This window comes from Polistes fuscatus, unplaced genomic scaffold, assembly GCF_010416935.1.
Source record: "Polistes fuscatus isolate 324 unplaced genomic scaffold, CU_Pfus_HIC Scaffold45, whole genome shotgun sequence".
NCBI lineage: Eukaryota > Metazoa > Arthropoda > Insecta > Hymenoptera > Vespidae > Polistes > Polistes fuscatus.
Genome location: NW_025113124.1, coordinates 148,053 through 166,843, shown reverse-complemented (window position 1 = coordinate 166,843; position 18,791 = coordinate 148,053). Strand labels below are relative to the sequence as shown.

The 18,791-nt window shown below is 36.6% G+C and overlaps 37 non-coding genes and 3 pseudogenes across 37 annotated transcripts; all 40 read right to left on the bottom strand.

Moving 5' to 3' along the window:
* Window positions 1-11: 11 nt before the first annotated feature.
* LOC122521680 lies at window positions 12-129 on the bottom strand. Its single transcript, XR_006304836.1, has one exon. It is a non-coding gene; the product is annotated as a 5S ribosomal RNA (ribosomal RNA).
* A 292-nt stretch (window positions 130-421) lies between these two features.
* On the bottom strand, window positions 422-539 carry LOC122521688 (annotated as a pseudogene).
* A 288-nt stretch (window positions 540-827) lies between these two features.
* LOC122521732 lies at window positions 828-946 on the bottom strand. The gene has a single exon (XR_006304879.1). It is a non-coding gene; the product is annotated as a 5S ribosomal RNA (ribosomal RNA).
* A 293-nt stretch (window positions 947-1,239) lies between these two features.
* LOC122521686 lies at window positions 1,240-1,355 on the bottom strand (annotated as a pseudogene).
* Window positions 1,356-1,651: 296 nt separating this feature from the next.
* Window positions 1,652-1,770, bottom strand: LOC122521731. The gene has a single exon (XR_006304878.1). It is a non-coding gene; the product is annotated as a 5S ribosomal RNA (ribosomal RNA).
* A 293-nt stretch (window positions 1,771-2,063) lies between these two features.
* LOC122521730 lies at window positions 2,064-2,182 on the bottom strand. Its single transcript, XR_006304877.1, has one exon. It is a non-coding gene; the product is annotated as a 5S ribosomal RNA (ribosomal RNA).
* A 298-nt stretch (window positions 2,183-2,480) lies between these two features.
* Window positions 2,481-2,599, bottom strand: LOC122521729. The gene has a single exon (XR_006304876.1). It is a non-coding gene; the product is annotated as a 5S ribosomal RNA (ribosomal RNA).
* A 293-nt stretch (window positions 2,600-2,892) lies between these two features.
* On the bottom strand, window positions 2,893-3,011 carry LOC122521728. The gene has a single exon (XR_006304875.1). It is a non-coding gene; the product is annotated as a 5S ribosomal RNA (ribosomal RNA).
* Window positions 3,012-3,308: 297 nt separating this feature from the next.
* Window positions 3,309-3,427, bottom strand: LOC122521727. The gene has a single exon (XR_006304874.1). It is a non-coding gene; the product is annotated as a 5S ribosomal RNA (ribosomal RNA).
* A 293-nt stretch (window positions 3,428-3,720) lies between these two features.
* LOC122521725 lies at window positions 3,721-3,839 on the bottom strand. The gene has a single exon (XR_006304872.1). It is a non-coding gene; the product is annotated as a 5S ribosomal RNA (ribosomal RNA).
* Window positions 3,840-4,135: 296 nt separating this feature from the next.
* On the bottom strand, window positions 4,136-4,254 carry LOC122521724. Its single transcript, XR_006304871.1, has one exon. It is a non-coding gene; the product is annotated as a 5S ribosomal RNA (ribosomal RNA).
* Window positions 4,255-4,550: 296 nt separating this feature from the next.
* LOC122521723 lies at window positions 4,551-4,669 on the bottom strand. Its single transcript, XR_006304870.1, has one exon. It is a non-coding gene; the product is annotated as a 5S ribosomal RNA (ribosomal RNA).
* A 296-nt stretch (window positions 4,670-4,965) lies between these two features.
* LOC122521722 lies at window positions 4,966-5,084 on the bottom strand. The gene has a single exon (XR_006304869.1). It is a non-coding gene; the product is annotated as a 5S ribosomal RNA (ribosomal RNA).
* A 297-nt stretch (window positions 5,085-5,381) lies between these two features.
* On the bottom strand, window positions 5,382-5,500 carry LOC122521721. Its single transcript, XR_006304868.1, has one exon. It is a non-coding gene; the product is annotated as a 5S ribosomal RNA (ribosomal RNA).
* Window positions 5,501-5,798: 298 nt separating this feature from the next.
* On the bottom strand, window positions 5,799-5,917 carry LOC122521720. The gene has a single exon (XR_006304867.1). It is a non-coding gene; the product is annotated as a 5S ribosomal RNA (ribosomal RNA).
* A 291-nt stretch (window positions 5,918-6,208) lies between these two features.
* On the bottom strand, window positions 6,209-6,327 carry LOC122521719. The gene has a single exon (XR_006304866.1). It is a non-coding gene; the product is annotated as a 5S ribosomal RNA (ribosomal RNA).
* A 294-nt stretch (window positions 6,328-6,621) lies between these two features.
* On the bottom strand, window positions 6,622-6,737 carry LOC122521685 (annotated as a pseudogene).
* A 297-nt stretch (window positions 6,738-7,034) lies between these two features.
* On the bottom strand, window positions 7,035-7,153 carry LOC122521718. The gene has a single exon (XR_006304865.1). It is a non-coding gene; the product is annotated as a 5S ribosomal RNA (ribosomal RNA).
* Window positions 7,154-7,450: 297 nt separating this feature from the next.
* LOC122521717 lies at window positions 7,451-7,569 on the bottom strand. The gene has a single exon (XR_006304864.1). It is a non-coding gene; the product is annotated as a 5S ribosomal RNA (ribosomal RNA).
* Window positions 7,570-7,861: 292 nt separating this feature from the next.
* Window positions 7,862-7,980, bottom strand: LOC122521716. Its single transcript, XR_006304863.1, has one exon. It is a non-coding gene; the product is annotated as a 5S ribosomal RNA (ribosomal RNA).
* Window positions 7,981-8,272: 292 nt separating this feature from the next.
* Window positions 8,273-8,391, bottom strand: LOC122521713. Its single transcript, XR_006304861.1, has one exon. It is a non-coding gene; the product is annotated as a 5S ribosomal RNA (ribosomal RNA).
* A 294-nt stretch (window positions 8,392-8,685) lies between these two features.
* On the bottom strand, window positions 8,686-8,804 carry LOC122521712. Its single transcript, XR_006304860.1, has one exon. It is a non-coding gene; the product is annotated as a 5S ribosomal RNA (ribosomal RNA).
* A 292-nt stretch (window positions 8,805-9,096) lies between these two features.
* Window positions 9,097-9,215, bottom strand: LOC122521711. The gene has a single exon (XR_006304859.1). It is a non-coding gene; the product is annotated as a 5S ribosomal RNA (ribosomal RNA).
* Window positions 9,216-9,511: 296 nt separating this feature from the next.
* On the bottom strand, window positions 9,512-9,630 carry LOC122521710. Its single transcript, XR_006304858.1, has one exon. It is a non-coding gene; the product is annotated as a 5S ribosomal RNA (ribosomal RNA).
* Window positions 9,631-9,924: 294 nt separating this feature from the next.
* LOC122521709 lies at window positions 9,925-10,043 on the bottom strand. Its single transcript, XR_006304857.1, has one exon. It is a non-coding gene; the product is annotated as a 5S ribosomal RNA (ribosomal RNA).
* A 294-nt stretch (window positions 10,044-10,337) lies between these two features.
* LOC122521708 lies at window positions 10,338-10,456 on the bottom strand. The gene has a single exon (XR_006304856.1). It is a non-coding gene; the product is annotated as a 5S ribosomal RNA (ribosomal RNA).
* Window positions 10,457-10,752: 296 nt separating this feature from the next.
* Window positions 10,753-10,871, bottom strand: LOC122521707. The gene has a single exon (XR_006304854.1). It is a non-coding gene; the product is annotated as a 5S ribosomal RNA (ribosomal RNA).
* Window positions 10,872-11,166: 295 nt separating this feature from the next.
* Window positions 11,167-11,285, bottom strand: LOC122521706. The gene has a single exon (XR_006304853.1). It is a non-coding gene; the product is annotated as a 5S ribosomal RNA (ribosomal RNA).
* Window positions 11,286-11,583: 298 nt separating this feature from the next.
* LOC122521705 lies at window positions 11,584-11,702 on the bottom strand. The gene has a single exon (XR_006304852.1). It is a non-coding gene; the product is annotated as a 5S ribosomal RNA (ribosomal RNA).
* Window positions 11,703-11,998: 296 nt separating this feature from the next.
* Window positions 11,999-12,117, bottom strand: LOC122521704. Its single transcript, XR_006304851.1, has one exon. It is a non-coding gene; the product is annotated as a 5S ribosomal RNA (ribosomal RNA).
* Window positions 12,118-12,415: 298 nt separating this feature from the next.
* On the bottom strand, window positions 12,416-12,534 carry LOC122521701. Its single transcript, XR_006304849.1, has one exon. It is a non-coding gene; the product is annotated as a 5S ribosomal RNA (ribosomal RNA).
* Window positions 12,535-12,829: 295 nt separating this feature from the next.
* Window positions 12,830-12,948, bottom strand: LOC122521700. Its single transcript, XR_006304848.1, has one exon. It is a non-coding gene; the product is annotated as a 5S ribosomal RNA (ribosomal RNA).
* A 296-nt stretch (window positions 12,949-13,244) lies between these two features.
* LOC122521699 lies at window positions 13,245-13,363 on the bottom strand. The gene has a single exon (XR_006304847.1). It is a non-coding gene; the product is annotated as a 5S ribosomal RNA (ribosomal RNA).
* A 297-nt stretch (window positions 13,364-13,660) lies between these two features.
* Window positions 13,661-13,779, bottom strand: LOC122521698. Its single transcript, XR_006304846.1, has one exon. It is a non-coding gene; the product is annotated as a 5S ribosomal RNA (ribosomal RNA).
* A 298-nt stretch (window positions 13,780-14,077) lies between these two features.
* LOC122521697 lies at window positions 14,078-14,196 on the bottom strand. Its single transcript, XR_006304845.1, has one exon. It is a non-coding gene; the product is annotated as a 5S ribosomal RNA (ribosomal RNA).
* Window positions 14,197-14,494: 298 nt separating this feature from the next.
* On the bottom strand, window positions 14,495-14,613 carry LOC122521696. Its single transcript, XR_006304843.1, has one exon. It is a non-coding gene; the product is annotated as a 5S ribosomal RNA (ribosomal RNA).
* A 297-nt stretch (window positions 14,614-14,910) lies between these two features.
* On the bottom strand, window positions 14,911-15,029 carry LOC122521695. The gene has a single exon (XR_006304842.1). It is a non-coding gene; the product is annotated as a 5S ribosomal RNA (ribosomal RNA).
* A 296-nt stretch (window positions 15,030-15,325) lies between these two features.
* Window positions 15,326-15,444, bottom strand: LOC122521691. Its single transcript, XR_006304841.1, has one exon. It is a non-coding gene; the product is annotated as a 5S ribosomal RNA (ribosomal RNA).
* A 298-nt stretch (window positions 15,445-15,742) lies between these two features.
* Window positions 15,743-15,861, bottom strand: LOC122521679. The gene has a single exon (XR_006304835.1). It is a non-coding gene; the product is annotated as a 5S ribosomal RNA (ribosomal RNA).
* Window positions 15,862-16,157: 296 nt separating this feature from the next.
* Window positions 16,158-16,276, bottom strand: LOC122521667. Its single transcript, XR_006304823.1, has one exon. It is a non-coding gene; the product is annotated as a 5S ribosomal RNA (ribosomal RNA).
* Window positions 16,277-18,791: the final 2,515 nt, after the last annotated feature.

Genomic DNA, 18,791 nt, shown 5'->3' with positions numbered 1-18,791 from the left:
AAAAAGAAGAATGTCAACAGCACACGGTGTTCCCAAGCGGTCACCCATCCAAGTACTAACCGTGCCAGCGATGCTTGACTTTAGTGATCGGACGAGAACTAGTACTTTCATCGCGGTATGGCCGTTGACGAGAAAGACACATATATTAATTGCTCTTAACCATTGAATTCGTAACACTACTAGAAAAAACAAAAGAAAACACTACAAGACGTCTGATACGTACGAGTCTCGGAAAACACGGATTATATGAAAATTTTCGATCGATCTGGTAAAAGATCTGACACAATTAATAAAGCAGAAGAGGTTGTAAAGAATCGTTCGGTAAGTGGTTTCTTGTAGAAAAAAAATTATATTATGAAAATATGTTATATTTGGTTTCATCTTGACGATATTTCTAACAAAAATAGAAAAAAAAGAAGAATGTCACAGCCACGGGTGTTCCCAAGCGGTCACCCATCCAAGTACTAACCGTGCCCAGCGATGCTTGACTTTAGTGATCGGACGAGAACTAGTACTTTCATCGCGGTATGGCCGTTGACGAGAAAGACACATCTATTAATGCTCTTACCCATTGAATTCGTAACACTAGTATAGAAAAAACAAAAGACAACTACAAGACGTCTGATACGTACGAGTCTCGGAAAACACGGATTTATGAAAATTTTCGATCGATCTGGTAAAAAGATCTGACACAATTATAAAGCAGGAGGTTGTAAAGAATCGTTCGGTAAGTGGTTTCTTGTAGAAAAAAAAATTATATTATGAAAATATGTTATATTTGGTTTCATCTGACGATATTTCTAACAAAATAGAAAAAAAAAGAAGAATGTCAACAGCACACGGTGTTCCCAAGCGGTCACCCATCCAAGTACTAACCGTGCCCAGCGATGCTTGACTTTAGTGATCGGACGAGAACTAGTACTTTCATCGCGGTATGGCCGTTGACGAGAAAGACACATCTATTAATTGCTCTTAACCATTGAATTCGTAACACTAGTATAGAAAAAACAAAAGAATACTACACAGACGTCTGATACGTACGAGTCTCGGAAAACACGGATTATATGAAAATTTTCGATCGATCTGGTAAAAAGATCTGACACAATTAATAAAGCAGAAGAGGTTGTAAAGAATCGTTCGGTAAGTGGTTTCGTGTAGAAAAAAAATTATATTATGAAAATATGTTATTTGGTTTCATCTTGACGATATTTCTAACAAAAATAGAAAAAAAAAGAAGAATGTCAACAGCACATGTTCCCAAGCGGTCACCCATCCAAGTACTAACCGTGCCCAGCGATGCTTGACTTTAGTGATCGGACGAGAACTAGTACTTTCATCGCGGTATGGCCGTTGACGAGAAAGACACATCTATTAATTGCTCTTAACCATTGAATTCGTAACACTACTATAGAAAAAACAAAAGAAAATACTACAAGACGCCTGATACGTACGAGTCTCGGAAAACACGGATTATATGAAAATTTTCGATCGATCTGGTAAAAAGATCTGACACAATTAATAAAGCAGAAGAGGTTGTAAAGAATCGTTCGGTAAGTGGTTTCTTGTAGAAAAAAAATTATATTATGAAAATATGTTATATTGGTTTCATCTTGACGATATTTCTAACAAAATAGAAAAAAAAAAAGAAGAATGTCAACAGCACACGGTGTTCCCAAGCGGTCACCCATCCAAGTACTAACCGTGCCCAGCGATGCTTGACTTTAGTGATCGGACGAGAACTAGTACTTTCATCGCGGTATGGCCGTTGACGAGAAAGACACATCTATTAATTGCTCTTAACCATTGAATTCGTAACACTAGTATAGAAAAACAAAAGAACATACTACAAGACGTCTGATACGTACGAGTCTCGGAAAACACGGATTATATGAAAATTTTCGATCGATCTGGTAAAAAGATCTGACACAATTAATAAAGCAGAAGAGGTTGTAAAGAATCGTTCGGTAAGTGGTTTCTTGTAGAAAAAAAAATTATATTATGAAAATATGTTATATTTGGTTTCATCTTGACTATTTCTAACAAAATAGAAAAAAAAAGAAGAATGTCAACAGCACACGGTGTTCCCAAGCGGTCACCCATCCAAGTACTAACCGTGCCCAGCGATGCTTGACTTTAGTGATCGGACGAGAACTAGTACTTTCATCGCGGTATGGCCGTTGACGAGAAAGACACATCTATTAATTGCTCTTAACCATTGAATTCGTAACACTAGTATAGAAAAAACAAAAGAACATACTACAAGACGTCTGATACGTACGAGTCTCGGAAAACACGGATTATATGAAAATTTTCGATCGATCTGGTAAAAAGATCTGACACAATTAATAAAGCAGAAGAGGTTGTAAAGAATCGTTCGGTAAGTGGTTTCGTGTAGAAAAAAAAATTATATTATGAAAATATGTTATATTTGGTTTCATCTTGACGATATTTCTAACAAAACTAGAAAAAAAAAAGAAGAATGTCAACAGCACACGGTGTTCCCAAGCGGTCACCCATCCAAGTACTAACCGTGCCCAGCGATGCTTGACTTTAGTGATCGGACGAGAACTAGTACTTTCATCGCGGTATGGCCGTTGACGAGAAAGACACATCTATTAATTGCTCTTAACCATTGAATTCGTAACACTACTATAGAAAAAACAAAAGAAACACTACAAGACGCCTGATACGTACGAGTCTCGGAAAACACGGATTATATGAAAATTTTCGATCGATCTGGTAAAAAGATCTGACACAATTAATAAAGCAGAAGAGGTTGTAAAGAATCGTTCGGTAAGTGGTTTCTTGTAGAAAAAAAAATTATATTATGAAAATGTTATATTTGGTTTCATCTTGACGATATTTCTAACAAAAATAAAAAAAAAAGAAGAATGTCAACAGCACACGGTGTTCCCAAGCGGTCACCCATCCAAGTACTAACCGTGCCCAGCGATGCTTGACTTTAGTGATCGGACGAGAACTAGTACTTTCATCGCGGTATGGCCGTTGACGAGAAAGACACATCTATTAATTGCTCTTAACCATTGAATTCGTAACACTAGTATAGAAAAAAACAAAAGAACATACTACAAGACGTCTGATACGTACGAGTCTCGGAAAACACGGATTATATGAAAATTTTCGATCGATCTGGTAAAAAGATCTGACACAATTAATAAAGCAGAAGAGGTTGTAAAGAATCGTTCGGTAAGTGGTTTCTTGTAGAAAAAAAAATTATATTATGAAAATATGTTATATTTGGTTTCATCTTGACGATATTTCTAACAAAATAGAAAAAAAAAGAAGAATGTCAACAGCACACGGTGTTCCCAAGCGGTCACCCATCCAAGTACTAACCGTGCCCAGCGATGCTTGACTTTAGTGATCGGACGAGAACTAGTACTTTCATCGCGGTATGGCCGTTGACGAGAAAGACACATCTATTAATTGCTCTTAACCATTGAATTCGTAACACTAGTATAGAAAAAACAAAAGAACACTACAAGACGTCTGATACGTACGAGTCTCGGAAACACGGATTATATGAAAATTTTCGATCGATCTGGTAAAAAGATCTGACACAATTAATAAAGCAGAAGAGGTTGTAAAGAATCGTTCGGTAAGTGGTTTCGTGTAGAAAAAAAAATTATATTATGAAAATATGTTATATTTGGTTTCATCTTGACGATATTTCTAACAAAATAGAAAAAAAAAGAAGAATGTCAACAGCACACGGTGTTCCCAAGCGGTCACCCATCCAAGTACTAACCGTGCCCAGCGATGCTTGACTTTAGTGATCGGACGAGAACTAGTACTTTCATCGCGGTATGGCCGTTGACGAGAAAGACACATCTATTAATTGCTCTTAACCATTGAATTCGTAACACTACTATAGAAAAAACAAAAGAAAACACTACAAGACGTCTGATACGTACGAGTCTCGGAAAACACGGATTATATGAAAATTTTCGATCGATCTGGTAAAAAGATCTGACACAATTAATAAAGCAGAAGAGGTTGTAAAGAATCGTTCGGTAAGTGGTTTCTTGTAGAAAAAAAAATTATATTATGAAAATATGTTATATTTGGTTTCATCTTGACGATATTTCTAACAAAAATAGAAAAAAAAGAAGAATGTCAACAGCACACGGTGTTCCCAAGCGGTCACCCATCCAAGTACTAACCGTGCCCAGCGATGCTTGACTTTAGTGATCGGACGAGAACTAGTACTTTCATCGCGGTATGGCCGTTGACGAGAAAGACACATCTATTAATTGCTCTTAACCATTGAATTCGTAACACTAGTATAGAAAAAACAAAAGAACATACTACAAGACGTCTGATACGTACGAGTCTCGGAAAACACGGATTATATGAAAATTTTCGATCGATCTGGTAAAAAGATCTGACACAATTAATAAAGCAAAGAGGTTGTAAAGAATCGTTCGGTAAGTGGTTTCTTGTAGAAAAAAAAATTATATTATGAAAATATGTTATATTTGGTTTCATCTTGACGATATTTCTAACAAAAATAGAAAAAAAAAGAAGAATGTCAACAGCACACGGTGTTCCCAAGCGGTCACCCATCCAAGTACTAACCGTGCCCAGCGATGCTTGACTTTAGTGATCGGACGAGAACTAGTACTTTCATCGCGGTATGGCCGTTGACGAGAAAGACACATCTATTAATTGCTCTTAACCATTGAATTCGTAACACTAGTATAGAAAAAACAAAAGAACATACTACAAGACGTCTGATACGTACGAGTCTCGGAAAACACGGATTATATGAAAATTTTCGATCGATCTGGTAAAAAGATCTGACACAATTAATAAAGCAGAAGAGGTTGTAAAGAATCGTTCGGTAAGTGGTTTCTTGTAGAAAAAAAATTATATTATGAAAATATGTTATATTTGGTTTCATCTTGACGATATTTCTAACAAAAATAGAAAAAAAAAGAAGAATGTCAACAGCACACGGTGTTCCCAAGCGGTCACCCATCCAAGTACTAACCGTGCCCAGCGATGCTTGACTTTAGTGATCGGACGAGAACTAGTACTTTCATCGCGGTATGGCCGTTGACGAGAAAGACACATCTATTAATTGCTCTTAACCATTGAATTCGTAACACTAGTATAGAAAAAACAAAAGAACATACTACAAGACGGCTGATACGTACGAGTCTCGGAAAACACGGATTATATGAAAATTTTCGATCGATCTGGTAAAAAGATCTGACACAATTAATAAAGCAGAAGAGGTTGTAAAGAATCGTTCGGTAAGTGGTTTCTTGTAGAAAAAAAAATTATATTATGAAAATATGTTATATTTGGTTTCATCTTGACGATATTTCTAACAAAAATAGAAAAAAAAAGAAGAATGTCAACAGCACACGGTGTTCCCAAGCGGTCACCCATCCAAGTACTAACCGTGCCCAGCGATGCTTGACTTTAGTGATCGGACGAGAACTAGTACTTTCATCGCGGTATGGCCGTTGACGAGAAAGACACATCTATTAATTGCTCTTAACCATTGAATTCGTAACACTAGTATAGAAAAAACAAAAGAACATACTACAAGACGCCTGATACGTACGAGTCTCGGAAAACACGGATTATATGAAAATTTTCGATCGATCTGGTAAAAAGATCTGACACAATTAATATAAGCAGAAGAGGTTGTAAAGAATCGTTCGGTAAGTGGTTTCTTGTAGAAAAAAAAATTATATTATGAAAATATGTTATATTTGGTTTCATCTTGACGATATTTCTAACAAAAATAGAAAAAAAAAGAAGAATGTCAACAGCACACGGTGTTCCCAAGCGGTCACCCATCCAAGTACTAACCGTGCCCAGCGATGCTTGACTTTAGTGATCGGACGAGAACTAGTACTTTCATCGCGGTATGGCCGTTGACGGAAAGACACATCTATTAATTGCTCTTAACCATTGAATTCGTAACACTAGTATAGAAAAAACAAAAAAAACATACAAGACGCCTGATACGTACGAGTCTCGGAAAACACGGATTATATGAAAATTTTCGATCGATCTGGTAAAAAGATCTGACACAATTAATAAAGCAGAAGAGGTTGTAAAGAATCGTTCGGTAAGTGGTTCTTGTAGAAAAAAAAATTATATTATGAAAATATGTTATATTTGGTTTCATCTTGACGATATTTCTAACAAAAAAAAAAAAAAAGAAGAATGTCAACAGCACACGGTGTTCCCAAGCGGTCACCCATCCAAGTACTAACCGTGCCCAGCGATGCTTGACTTTAGTGATCGGACGAGAACTAGTACTTTCATCGCGGTATGGCCGTTGACGAGAAAGACACATCTATTAATTGCTCTTAACCATTGAATTCGTAACACTAGTATAGAAAAAACAAAAGAAACATACTACAAGACGTCTGATACGTACGAGTCTCGGAAAACACGGATTATATGAAAATTTTCGATCGATCTGGTAAAAAGATCTGACACAATTAAAAAAGAAGAGGTTGTAAAGAATCGTTCGGTAAGTGGTTTCTTGTAGAAAAAAAAATTATATTATGAAAATATGTTATATTTGGTTTCATCTTGACGATATTTCTAACAAAATAGAAAAAAAAAGAAGAATGTCAACAGCACACGGTGTTCCCAAGCGGTCACCCATCCAAGTACTAACCGTGCCCAGCGATGCTTGACTTTAGTGATCGGACGAGAACTAGTTTCATCGCGGTATGGCCGTTGACGAGAAAGACACATCTATTAATTGCTCTTAACCATTGAATTCGTAACACTAGTATAGAAAAAACAAAAGAACACACTACAAGACGTCTGATACGTACGAGTCTCGGAAAACACGGATTATATGAAAATTTTCGATCGATCTGGTAAAAAGATCTGACACAATTAATAAAGCAGAAGAGGTTGTAAAGAATCGTTCGGTAAGTGGTTTCTTGTAGAAAAAAAAAATTATATTATGAAAATATGTTATATTTGGTTTCATCTTGACGATATTTCTAACAAAATAGAAAAAAAAAGAAGAATGTCAACAGCACACGGTGTTCCCAAGCGGTCACCCATCCAAGTACTAACCGTGCCCAGCGATGCTTGACTTTAGTGATCGGACGAGAACTAGTACTTTCATCGCGGTATGGCCGTTGACGAGAAAGACACATCTATTAATTGCTCTTAACCATTGAATTCGTAACACTAGTATAGAAAAAACAAAAGAACATACTACAAGACGTCTGATACGTACGAGTCTCGGAAAACACGGATTATATGAAAATTTTCGATCGATCTGGTAAAAAGATCTGACACAATTAATAAAGCAGAAGAGGTTGTAAAGAATCGTTCGGTAAGTGGTTTCGTGTAGAAAAAAAAATTATATTATGAAAATATGTTATATTTGGTTTCATCTTGACGATATTTCTAACAAAAATAGAAAAAAAAAGAAGAATGTCAACAGCACACGGTGTTCCCAAGCGGTCACCCATCCAAGTACTAACCGTGCCCAGCGATGCTTGACTTTAGTGATCGGACGAGAACTAGTACTTTCATCGCGGTATGGCCGTTGACGAGAAAGACACATCTATTAATTGCTCTTAACCATTGAATTCGTAACACTATATAGAAAAAACAAAAGAACACTACAAGACGTCTGATACGTACGAGTCTCGGAAAACACGGATTATATGAAAATTTTCGATCGATCTGGTAAAAAGATCTGACACAATTAATAAAGCAGAAGAGGTTGTAAAGAATCGTTCGGTAAGTGGTTTCTTGTAGAAAAAAAAATTATATTATGAAAATATGTTATATTGTTTCATCTTGACGATATTTCTAACAAAAATAGAAAAAAAAAGAAGAATGTCAACAGCACACGGTGTTCCCAAGCGGTCACCCATCCAAGTACTAACCGTGCCCAGCGATGCTTGACTTTAGTGATCGGACGAGAACTAGTACTTTCATCGCGGTATGGCCGTTGACGAGAAAGACACATCTATTAATTGCTCTTAACCATTGAATTCGTAACACTATAGAAAAAACAAAAGAACATACTACAAGACGTCTGATACGTACGAGTCTCGGAAAACACGGATTATATGAAAATTTTCGATCGATCTGGTAAAAAGATCTGACACAATTAATAAAGCAGAAGAGGTTGTAAAGAATCGTTCGGTAAGTGGTTTCTTGTAGAAAAAAAAATTATATTATGAAAATATGTTATATTTGGTTTCATCTTGACGATATTTCTAACAAAATAAAAAAAAAAGAAGAATGTCAACAGCACACGGTGTTCCCAAGCGGTCACCCATCCAAGTACTAACCGTGCCCAGCGATGCTTGACTTTAGTGATCGGACGAGAACTAGTACTTTCATCGCGGTATGGCCGTTGACGAGAAAGACACATCTATTAATTGCTCTTAACCATTGAATTCGTAACACTAGTATAGAAAAAACAAAAGAACTACTACAAGACGTCTGATACGTACGAGTCTCGGAAAACACGGATTATATGAAAATTTTCGATCGATCTGGTAAAAAGATCTGACACAATTAATAAAGCAGAAGAGGTTGTAAAGAATCGTTCGGTAAGTGGTTTCGTGTAGAAAAAAAAATTATATTATGAAAATATGTTATTTGGTTTCATCTTGACGATATTTCTAACAAAAATAGAAAAAAAAAGAAGAATGTCAACAGCACACGGTGTTCCCAAGCGGTCACCCATCCAAGTACTAACCGTGCCCAGCGATGCTTGACTTTAGTGATCGGACGAGAACTAGTACTTTCATCGCGGTATGGCCGTTGACGAGAAAGACACATCTATTAATTGCTCTTAACCATTGAATTCGTAACACCTATAGAAAAACAAAAGAAAACACTACAAGACGCCTGATACGTACGAGTCTCGGAAAACACGGATTATATGAAAATTTTCGATCGATCTGGTAAAAAGATCTGACACAATTAATAAAGCAGAAGAGGTTGTAAAGAATCGTTCGGTAAGTGGTTTCTTGTAGAAAAAAAAATTATATTATGAAATATGTTATATTTGGTTTCATCTTGACGATATTTCTAACAAAAATAGAAAAAAAAGAAGAATGTCAACAGCACACGGTGTTCCCAAGCGGTCACCCATCCAAGTACTAACCGTGCCCAGCGATGCTTGACTTTAGTGATCGGACGAGAACTAGTACTTTCATCGCGGTATGGCCGTTGACGAGAAAGACACATCTATTAATTGCTCTTAACCATTGAATTCGTAACACTAGTATAGAAAAAACAAAAGAACATACTACAAGACGTCTGATACGTACGAGTCTCGGAAAACACGGATTATATGAAAATTTTCGATCGATCTGGTAAAAAGATCTGACACAATTAATAAAGCAGAAGAGGTTGTAAAGAATCGTTCGGTAAGTGGTTTCTTGTAGAAAAAAAAATTATATTATGAAAATATGTTATATTTGGTTTCATCTTGACGATATTTCTCTAACAAAAAAAAAAAAAAGAAGAATGTCAACAGCACACGGTGTTCCCAAGCGGTCACCCATCCAAGTACTAACCGTGCCCAGCGATGCTTGACTTTAGTGATCGGACGAGAACTAGTACTTTCATCGCGGTATGGCCGTTGACGAGAAAGACACATCTATTAATTGCTCTTAACCATTGAATTCGTAACACTAGTATAGAAAAAACAAAAGAACATATACAAGACGTCTGATACGTACGAGTCTCGGAAAACACGGATTATATGAAAATTTTCGATCGATCTGGTAAAAAGATCTGACACAATTAATAAAGCAGAAGAGGTTGTAAAGAATCGTTCGGTAAGTGGTTTCGTGTAGAAAAAAAAATTATATTATGAAATATGTTTATTTGGTTTCATCTTGACGATATTTCTAACAAAAATAGAAAAAAAAAGAAGAATGTCAACAGCACACGGTGTTCCCAAGCGGTCACCCATCCAAGTACTAACCGTGCCCAGCGATGCTTGACTTTAGTGATCGGACGAGAACTAGTACTTTCATCGCGGTATGGCCGTTGACGAGAAAGACACATCTATTAATTGCTCTTAACCATTGAATTCGTAACTACTATAGAAAAAAACAAAAGAAAACACTACAAGACGCCTGATACGTACGAGTCTCGGAAAACACGGATTATATGAAAATTTTCGATCGATCTGGTAAAAAGATCTGACACAATTAATAAAGCAGAAGAGGTTGTAAAGAATCGTTCGGTAAGTGGTTTCTTGTAGAAAAAAATTATATTATGAAAATATGTTATATTTGGTTTCATCTTGACGATATTTCTAACAAAAATAGAAAAAAAAAGAAGAATGTCAACAGCACACGGTGTTCCCAAGCGGTCACCCATCCAAGTACTAACCGTGCCCAGCGATGCTTGACTTTAGTGATCGGACGAGAACTAGTACTTTCATCGCGGTATGGCCGTTGACGAGAAAGACACATCTATTAATTGCTCTTAACCATTGAATTCGTAACACTAGTATAGAAAAAACAAAAGAACATACTACAAGACGTCTGATACGTACGAGTCTCGGAAAACACGGATTATATGAAAATTTTCGATCGATCTGGTTAAAAAGATCTGACACAATTATAAAGCAGAAGAGGTTGTAAAGAATCGTTCGGTAAGTGGTTTCTTGTAGAAAAAAAAATTATATTATGAAAATATGTTATATTTGGTTTCATCTTGACGATATTTCTAACAAAAATAGAAAAAAAAGAAGAATGTCAACAGCACACGGTGTTCCCAAGCGGTCACCCATCCAAGTACTAACCGTGCCCAGCGATGCTTGACTTTAGTGATCGGACGAGAACTAGTACTTTCATCGCGGTATGGCCGTTGACGAGAAAGACACATCTATTAATTGCTCTTAACCATTGAATTCGTAACACTACTATAGAAAAAAAAAAGAAAACACTACAAGACGCCTGATACGTACGAGTCTCGGAAAACACGGATTATATGAAAATTTTCGATCGATCTGGTAAAAAGATCTGACACAATTAATAAAGCAGAAGAGGTTGTAAAGAATCGTTCGGTAAGTGGTTTCGTGTAGAAAAAAAATTATATTATGAAAATATGTTATATTTGGTTTCATCTTGACGATATTTCTAACAAAAATAGAAAAAAAAAGAAGAATGTCAACAGCACACGGTGTTCCCAAGCGGTCACCCATCCAAGTACTAACCGTGCCCAGCGATGCTTGACTTTAGTGATCGGACGAGAACTAGTACTTTCATCGCGGTATGGCCGTTGACGAGAAAGACACATCTATTAATTGCTCTTAACCATTGAATTCGTAACACTAGTATAGAAAAAACAAAAGAACATACTACAAGACGTCTGATACGTACGAGTCTCGGAAAACACGGATTATATGAAAATTTTCGATCGATCTGGTTAAAAAGATCTGACACAATTAATAAAGCAGAAGAGGTTGTAAAGAATCGTTCGGTAAGTGGTTTCTTGTAGAAAAAAAAATTATATTATGAAAATATGTTATATTGGTTTCATCTTGACGATATTTCTAACAAAAATAGAAAAAAAAAAGAAGAATGTCAACAGCACACGGTGTTCCCAAGCGGTCACCCATCCAAGTACTAACCGTGCCCAGCGATGCTTGACTTTAGTGATCGGACGAGAACTAGTACTTTCATCGCGGTATGGCCGTTGACGAGAAAGACACTCTATTAATTGCTCTTAACCATTGAATTCGTAACACTACTATAGAAAAAACAAAAGAAAACACTACAAGACGCCTGATACGTACGAGTCTCGGAAAACACGGATTATATGAAAATTTTCGATCGATCTGGTAAAAAGATCTGACACAATTAATAAAGCAGAAGAGGTTGTAAAGAATCGTTCGGTAAGTGGTTTCTTGTAGAAAAAAAAATTATATTATGAAAATATGTTATATTTGGTTTCATCTTGACGATATTTCTAACAAAAATAGAAAAAAAAAGAAGAATGTCAACAGCACACGGTGTTCCCAAGCGGTCACCCATCCAAGTACTAACCGTGCCCAGCGATGCTTGACTTTAGTGATCGGACGAGAACTAGTACTTTCATCGCGGTATGGCCGTTGACGAGAAAGACACATCTATTAATTGCTCTTAACCATTGAATTCGTAACACTAGTATAGAAAAAACAAAAGAACATACTACAAGACGTCTGATACGTACGAGTCTCGGAAAACACGGATTATATGAAAATTTTCGATCGATCTGGTAAAAAGATCTGACACAATTAATAAAGCAGAAGAGGTTGTGAAGAATCGTTCGGTAAGTGGTTTCGTGTAGAAAAAAAAATTATATTATCAAAATATGTTATATTTGGTTACATCTTGACGATATTTCTAACAAAACTAGAAAAAAAAAAGAAGAATGTCAACAGCACACGGTGTTCCCAAGCGGTCACCCATCCAAGTACTAACCGTGCCCAGCGATGCTTGACTTTAGTGATCGGACGAGAACTAGTACTTTCATCGCGGTATGGCCGTTGACGAGAAAGACACATCTATTAATTGCTCTTAACCATTGAATTCGTAACACTACTATAGAAAAAACAAAAGAAAATACTACAAGACGCCTGATACGTACGAGTCTCGGAAAACACGGATTATATGAAAATTTTCGATCGATCTGGTAAAAAGATCTGACACAATTAATAAAGCAGAAGAGGTTGTAAAGAATCGTTCGGTAAGTGGTTTCTTGTAGAAAAAAAAATTATATTATGAAAATATGTTATATTTGGTTTCATCTTGACGATATTTCTAAAAAATAGAAAAAAAAAGAAGAATGTCAACAGCACACGGTGTTCCCAAGCGGTCACCCATCCAAGTACTAACCGTGCCCAGCGATGCTTGACTTTAGTGATCGGACGAGAACTAGTACTTTCATCGCGGTATGGCCGTTGACGAGAAAGACACATCTATTAATTGCTCTTAACCATTGAATTCGTAACACTAGTATAGAAAAAACAAAAGAACATACTACAAGACGTCTGATACGTACGAGTCTCGGAAAACACGGATTATATGAAAATTTTCGATCGATCTGGTAAAAAGATCTGACACAATTAATAAAGCAGAAGAGGTTGTAAAGAATCGTTCGGTAAGTGGTTTCTTGTAGAAAAAAAAATATATTATGAAAATATGTTATATTTGGTTTCATCTTGACGATATTTCTAACAAAAATAGAAAAAAAAAGAAGAATGTCAACAGCACACGGTGTTCCCAAGCGGTCACCCATCCAAGTACTAACCGTGCCCAGCGATGCTTGACTTTAGTGATCGGACGAGAACTAGTACTTTCATCGCGGTATGGCCGTTGACGAGAAAGACACATCTATTAATTGCTCTTAATCATTGAATTCGTAACACTAGTATAGAAAAAACAAAAGAACATACTACAAGACGCCTGATACGTACGAGTCTCGGAAAACACGGATTATATGAAAATTTTCGATCGATCTGGTAAAAAGATCTGACACAATTAATAAAGCAGAAGAGGTTGTGAAGAATCGTTCGGTAAGTGGTTTCGTGTAGAAAAAAAAATTATATTATGAAAATATGTTATATTTGGTTTCATCTTGACGATATTTCTAACAAAAATAGAAAAAAAAAGAAGAATGTCAACAGCACACGGTGTTCCCAAGCGGTCACCCATCCAAGTACTAACCGTGCCCAGCGATGCTTGACTTTAGTGATCGGACGAGAACTAGTACTTTCATCGCGGTATGGCCGTTGACGAGAAAGACACATCTATTAATTGCTCTTAACCATTGAATTCGTAACACTAGTATAGAAAAAACAAAAGAACATACTACAAGACGCCTGATACGTACGAGTCTCGGAAAACACGGATTATATGAAAATTTTCGATCGATCTGGTAAAAAGATCTGACACAATTAATAAAGCAGAAGAGGTTGTGAAGAATCGTTCGGTAAGTGGTTTCGTGTAGAAAAAAAAATTATATTATCAAAATATGTTATATTTGGTTACATCTTGACGATATTTCTAACAAAACTAGAAAAAAAAAAGAAGAATGTCAACAGCACACGGTGTTCCCAAGCGGTCACCCATCCAAGTACTAACCGTGCCCAGCGATGCTTGACTTTAGTGATCGGACGAGAACTAGTACTTTCATCGCGGTATGGCCGTTGACGAGAAAGACACATCTATTAATTGCTCTTAACCATTGAATTCGTAACACTAGTATAGAAAAAACAAAAGAACATACTACAAGACGTCTGATACGTACGAGTCTCGGAAAACACGGATTATATGAAAATTTTCGATCGATCTGGTAAAAAGATCTGACACAATTAATAAAGCAGAAGAGGTTGTGAAGAATCGTTCGGTAAGTGGTTTCGTGTAGAAAAAAAAATTATATTATCAAAATATGTTATATTTGGTTACATCTTGACGATATTTCTAACAAAACTAGAAAAAAAAAAGAAGAATGTCAACAGCACACGGTGTTCCCAAGCGGTCACCCATCCAAGTACTAACCGTGCCCAGCGATGCTTGACTTTAGTGATCGGACGAGAACTAGTACTTTCATCGCGGTATGGCCGTTGACGAGAAAGACACATCTATTAATTGCTCTTAACCATTGAATTCGTAACACTAGTATAGAAAAAACAAAAGAACATACTACAAGACGTCTGATACGTACGAGTCTCGGAAAACACGGATTATATGAAAATTTTCGATCGATCTGGTAAAAAGATCTGACACAATTAATAAAGCAGAAGAGGTTGTAAAGAATCGTTCGGTAAGTGGTTTCGTGTAGAAAAAAAATTATATTATGAAAATATGTTATATTTGGTTACATCTTGACGATATTTCTAACAAAACTAGAAAAAAAAAAGAAGAATGTCAACAGCACACGGTGTTCCCAAGCGGTCACCCATCCAAGTACTAACCGTGCCCAGCGATGCTTGACTTTAGTGATCGGACGAGAACTAGTACTTTCATCGCGGTATGGCCGTTGACGAGAAAGACACATCTATTAATTGCTCTTAACCATTGAATTCGTAACACTACTATAGAAAAAACAAAAGAAAATACTACAAGACGCCTGATACGTACGAGTCTCGGAAAACACGGATTATATGAAAATTTTCGATCGATCTGGTAAAAAGATCTGACACAATTAATAAAGCAGAAGAGGTTGTAAAGAATCGTTCGGTAAGTGGTTTCTTGTAGAAAAAAAAATTATATTATGAAAATATGTTATATTTGGTTTCATCTTGACGATATTTCTAACAAAAATAGAAAAAAAAGAAGAATGTCAACAGCACACGGTGTTCCCAAGCGGTCACCCATCCAAGTACTAACCGTGCCCAGCGATGCTTGACTTTAGTGATCGGACGAGAACTAGTACTTTCATCGCGGTATGGCCGTTGACGAGAAAGACACATCTATTAATTGCTCTTAACCATTGAATTCGTAACACTAGTATAGAAAAAACAAAAGAACATACTACAAGACGCCTGATACGTACGAGTCTCGGAAAACACGGATTATATGAAAATTTTCGATCGATCTGGTAAAAAGATCTGACACAATTAATAAAGCAGAAGAGGTTGTGAAGAATCGTTCGGTAAGTGGTTTCGTGTAGAAAAAAAAATTATATTATCAAAATATGTTATATTTGGTTACATCTTGACGATATTTCTAACAAAACTAGAAAAAAAAAAGAAGAATGTCAACAGCACACGGTGTTCCCAAGCGGTCACCCATCCAAGTACTAACCGTGCCCAGCGATGCTTGACTTTAGTGATCGGACGAGAACTAGTACTTTCATCGCGGTATGGCCGTTGACGAGAAAGACACATCTATTAATTGCTCTTAACCATTGAATTCGTAACACTAGTATAGAAAAAACAAAAGAACATACTACAAGACGCCTGATACGTACGAGTCTCGGAAAACACGGATTATATGAAAATTTTCGATCGATCTGGTAAAAAGATCTGACACAATTAATAAAGCAGAAGAGGTTGTAAAGAATCGTTCGGTAAGTGGTTTCGTGTAGAAAAAAAATTATATTATGAAAATATGTTATATTTGGTTTCATCTTGACGATATTTCTAACAAAAATAGAAAAAAAAAGAAGAATGTCAACAGCACACGGTGTTCCCAAGCGGTCACCCATCCAAGTACTAACCGTGCCCAGCGATGCTTGACTTTAGTGATCGGACGAGAACTAGTACTTTCATCGCGGTATGGCCGTTGACGAGAAAGACACATCTATTAATTGCTCTTAACCATTGAATTCGTAACACTAGTATAGAAAAAACAAAAGAACATACTACAAGACGCCTGATACGTACGAGTCTCGGAAAACACGGATTATATGAAAATTTTCGATCGATCTGGTAAAAAGATCTGACACAATTAATAAAGCAGAAGAGGTTGTAAAGAATCGTTCGGTAAGTGGTTTCGTGTAGAAAAAAAAATTATATTATGAAAATATGTTATATTTGGTTTCATCTTGACGATATTTCTAACAAAAATAGACAAAAAAAGAAGAATGTCAACAGCACACGGTGTTCCCAAGCGGTCACCCATCCACGAACCGTCGAGGCGAGTGGATCGTGCCGGAGTTTGTAAGTGAGTGAAATTCGACGTGAATTTTCACGGTTAGTGCAGAAACTGGATCGACCAGTACTATAATAAGTAAGAAACTATTAGAAAAAGCAAAGAAAATATTAATCTAACCATCGATAATTACTTTCGATTAACATGTCAGCCTCCTACAGAGGAGGTGGCAGTAACGGATGTATATACATATAGTAGTAATATGGATAGTGACAAAACTGAAATGGAAACACAAGGAAATACAATGACCAAAAAACGCGCTCGCTTGAATCCGAAACCTAAAATACCCGAGAAGAGAGACAGACAGGGGGAAAAAACATATGAAGACACCGATGAAGAAAGACCTCACAGTGTAAATGAAGAAAGTACCGACCTTTGGCGTTCAATAATGCAGAAAAAAATTGACAATCTTTCTGAGACCATCGAAGACCTAAGAAAAATGAATAAAGAATTAAAGAACGAGAACGAAAAATTGAAGAAAACTGAAAAGAGAAGAACAAGCTCCACGCCGGCTTCAAATATAATCTCTGAATCGAGCAGCGTAAAATCATTTGAAGATAATATAAAGCTTAGTAACAGATTCGCTCCGTTAACCCCCAAGAACGATGTAGAAGCGAAACAACAGCAAACCGAAGTAAGAAAAGAAAACACCGATACACCGAAACAACCGCGGCTTACCGCACAAGAACGAACTAAGGAAAAAAAATGTAAACTACCTCCGATAAATATCGTTGGAAAAAACGCGAGAACGATAACGACAGCTCTGAAGAAAGAACTTAAAATCGAGGAATTCTGTGTGAGAGACAATGGAGAAAACAAACTGACGTTGAACGTATCCAGTTACGAAGACTACGATAAAGTCAAGGCGGCCTTAGACCAATCAAATACAAAGTATTTCACATACACCCCAAAAACTGAAAAGAATCAAACGTTCATACTTAAAGGAATGAACAATAGTTTCGAACCAGAAGAAATTCACAATGAGCTAAAAGAAATGAATATTAAAGACCTTGAATTCATCAAAGTATCGAGATTCACAACAGCTCAGGCATTGAAAATGAACAAGAAACTTCCAATGTTCATTGTGCAGATATCGGCAGCTAGCGTATCGTCAAAATTGCGTAGCATTAAATATGTCAACCATCAAGTCATAAGATGGGAAAAATTGAGAAAAACCGAAATCATCCAATGCAAAAAATGCCAAAGACTCGGGCATGTAGCATCCAATTGTAACATGGGGTACCGATGCGTCAAATGTGACGAGAACCACGAGCCAGGTCAATGTAAAATCAACAAACAAGACAAAGAGATAAATAGAGAAATCCTCTTCTGTGTATTGTGCAACAATCATGGACACCCTGCATCGTACAAAGGCTGCCCGAAGAGACTAGCATTGCTAAACAAAATCAAAGAAAAGAAACGAGTAGAACAAGAAAGGAGGCAACACAAAATCTTACAAGTAAATAACTATGTGAGACCTAACCTCCGATACTCTGAAGTCGTAAAAAACAACCCGACAAACAACAGAGTGGGTCGCAGAGAAGCATTCGCCACTAACGTTATCCAAAACCACCAACCGATAACAGAAACACAAAAAATCTCAGAAATAGCCGAAGACGTTAAGAAGACTCTCATAGAGGTCTTCCAAAAGCAATTTGACTGGCTTAAAGAGAGAGTCATCGAAAATTCAAAACGTATGGACGTTCTTTTTGATATCATCGAACAAAATGACAATGGACACGCATATTAATAAAAAAATAAAAAACCGACAGCAAAGACTCAACATAGTCAGCATAAATGTAAACTCGCTCATACAAAACTACAGAAGAGCAACTCTTCTTAAATTTATGAAAACACATAATCCCGACATTATTCTCATAAGCGAGACCAAGCTTAATAGCATCCATAAAATATCATTCCAAAACTACGACATCATAAGAACAGACAGACCAAACTCCATTCAAGGTGGGGGTACCGCTATAGCAATAAAGAGAAACATCAAGTACACCAATATAAATCTGCAAGCACTTACGAACTCGAAAATAATAGAAACAACTGTGATAAAACTCAACCTCACCGATGGCGTTTCGATATACATAATTGCAGCTTACGCGGCAGGTAACCACAAAAAAGAATTCCATCTCGAATTCG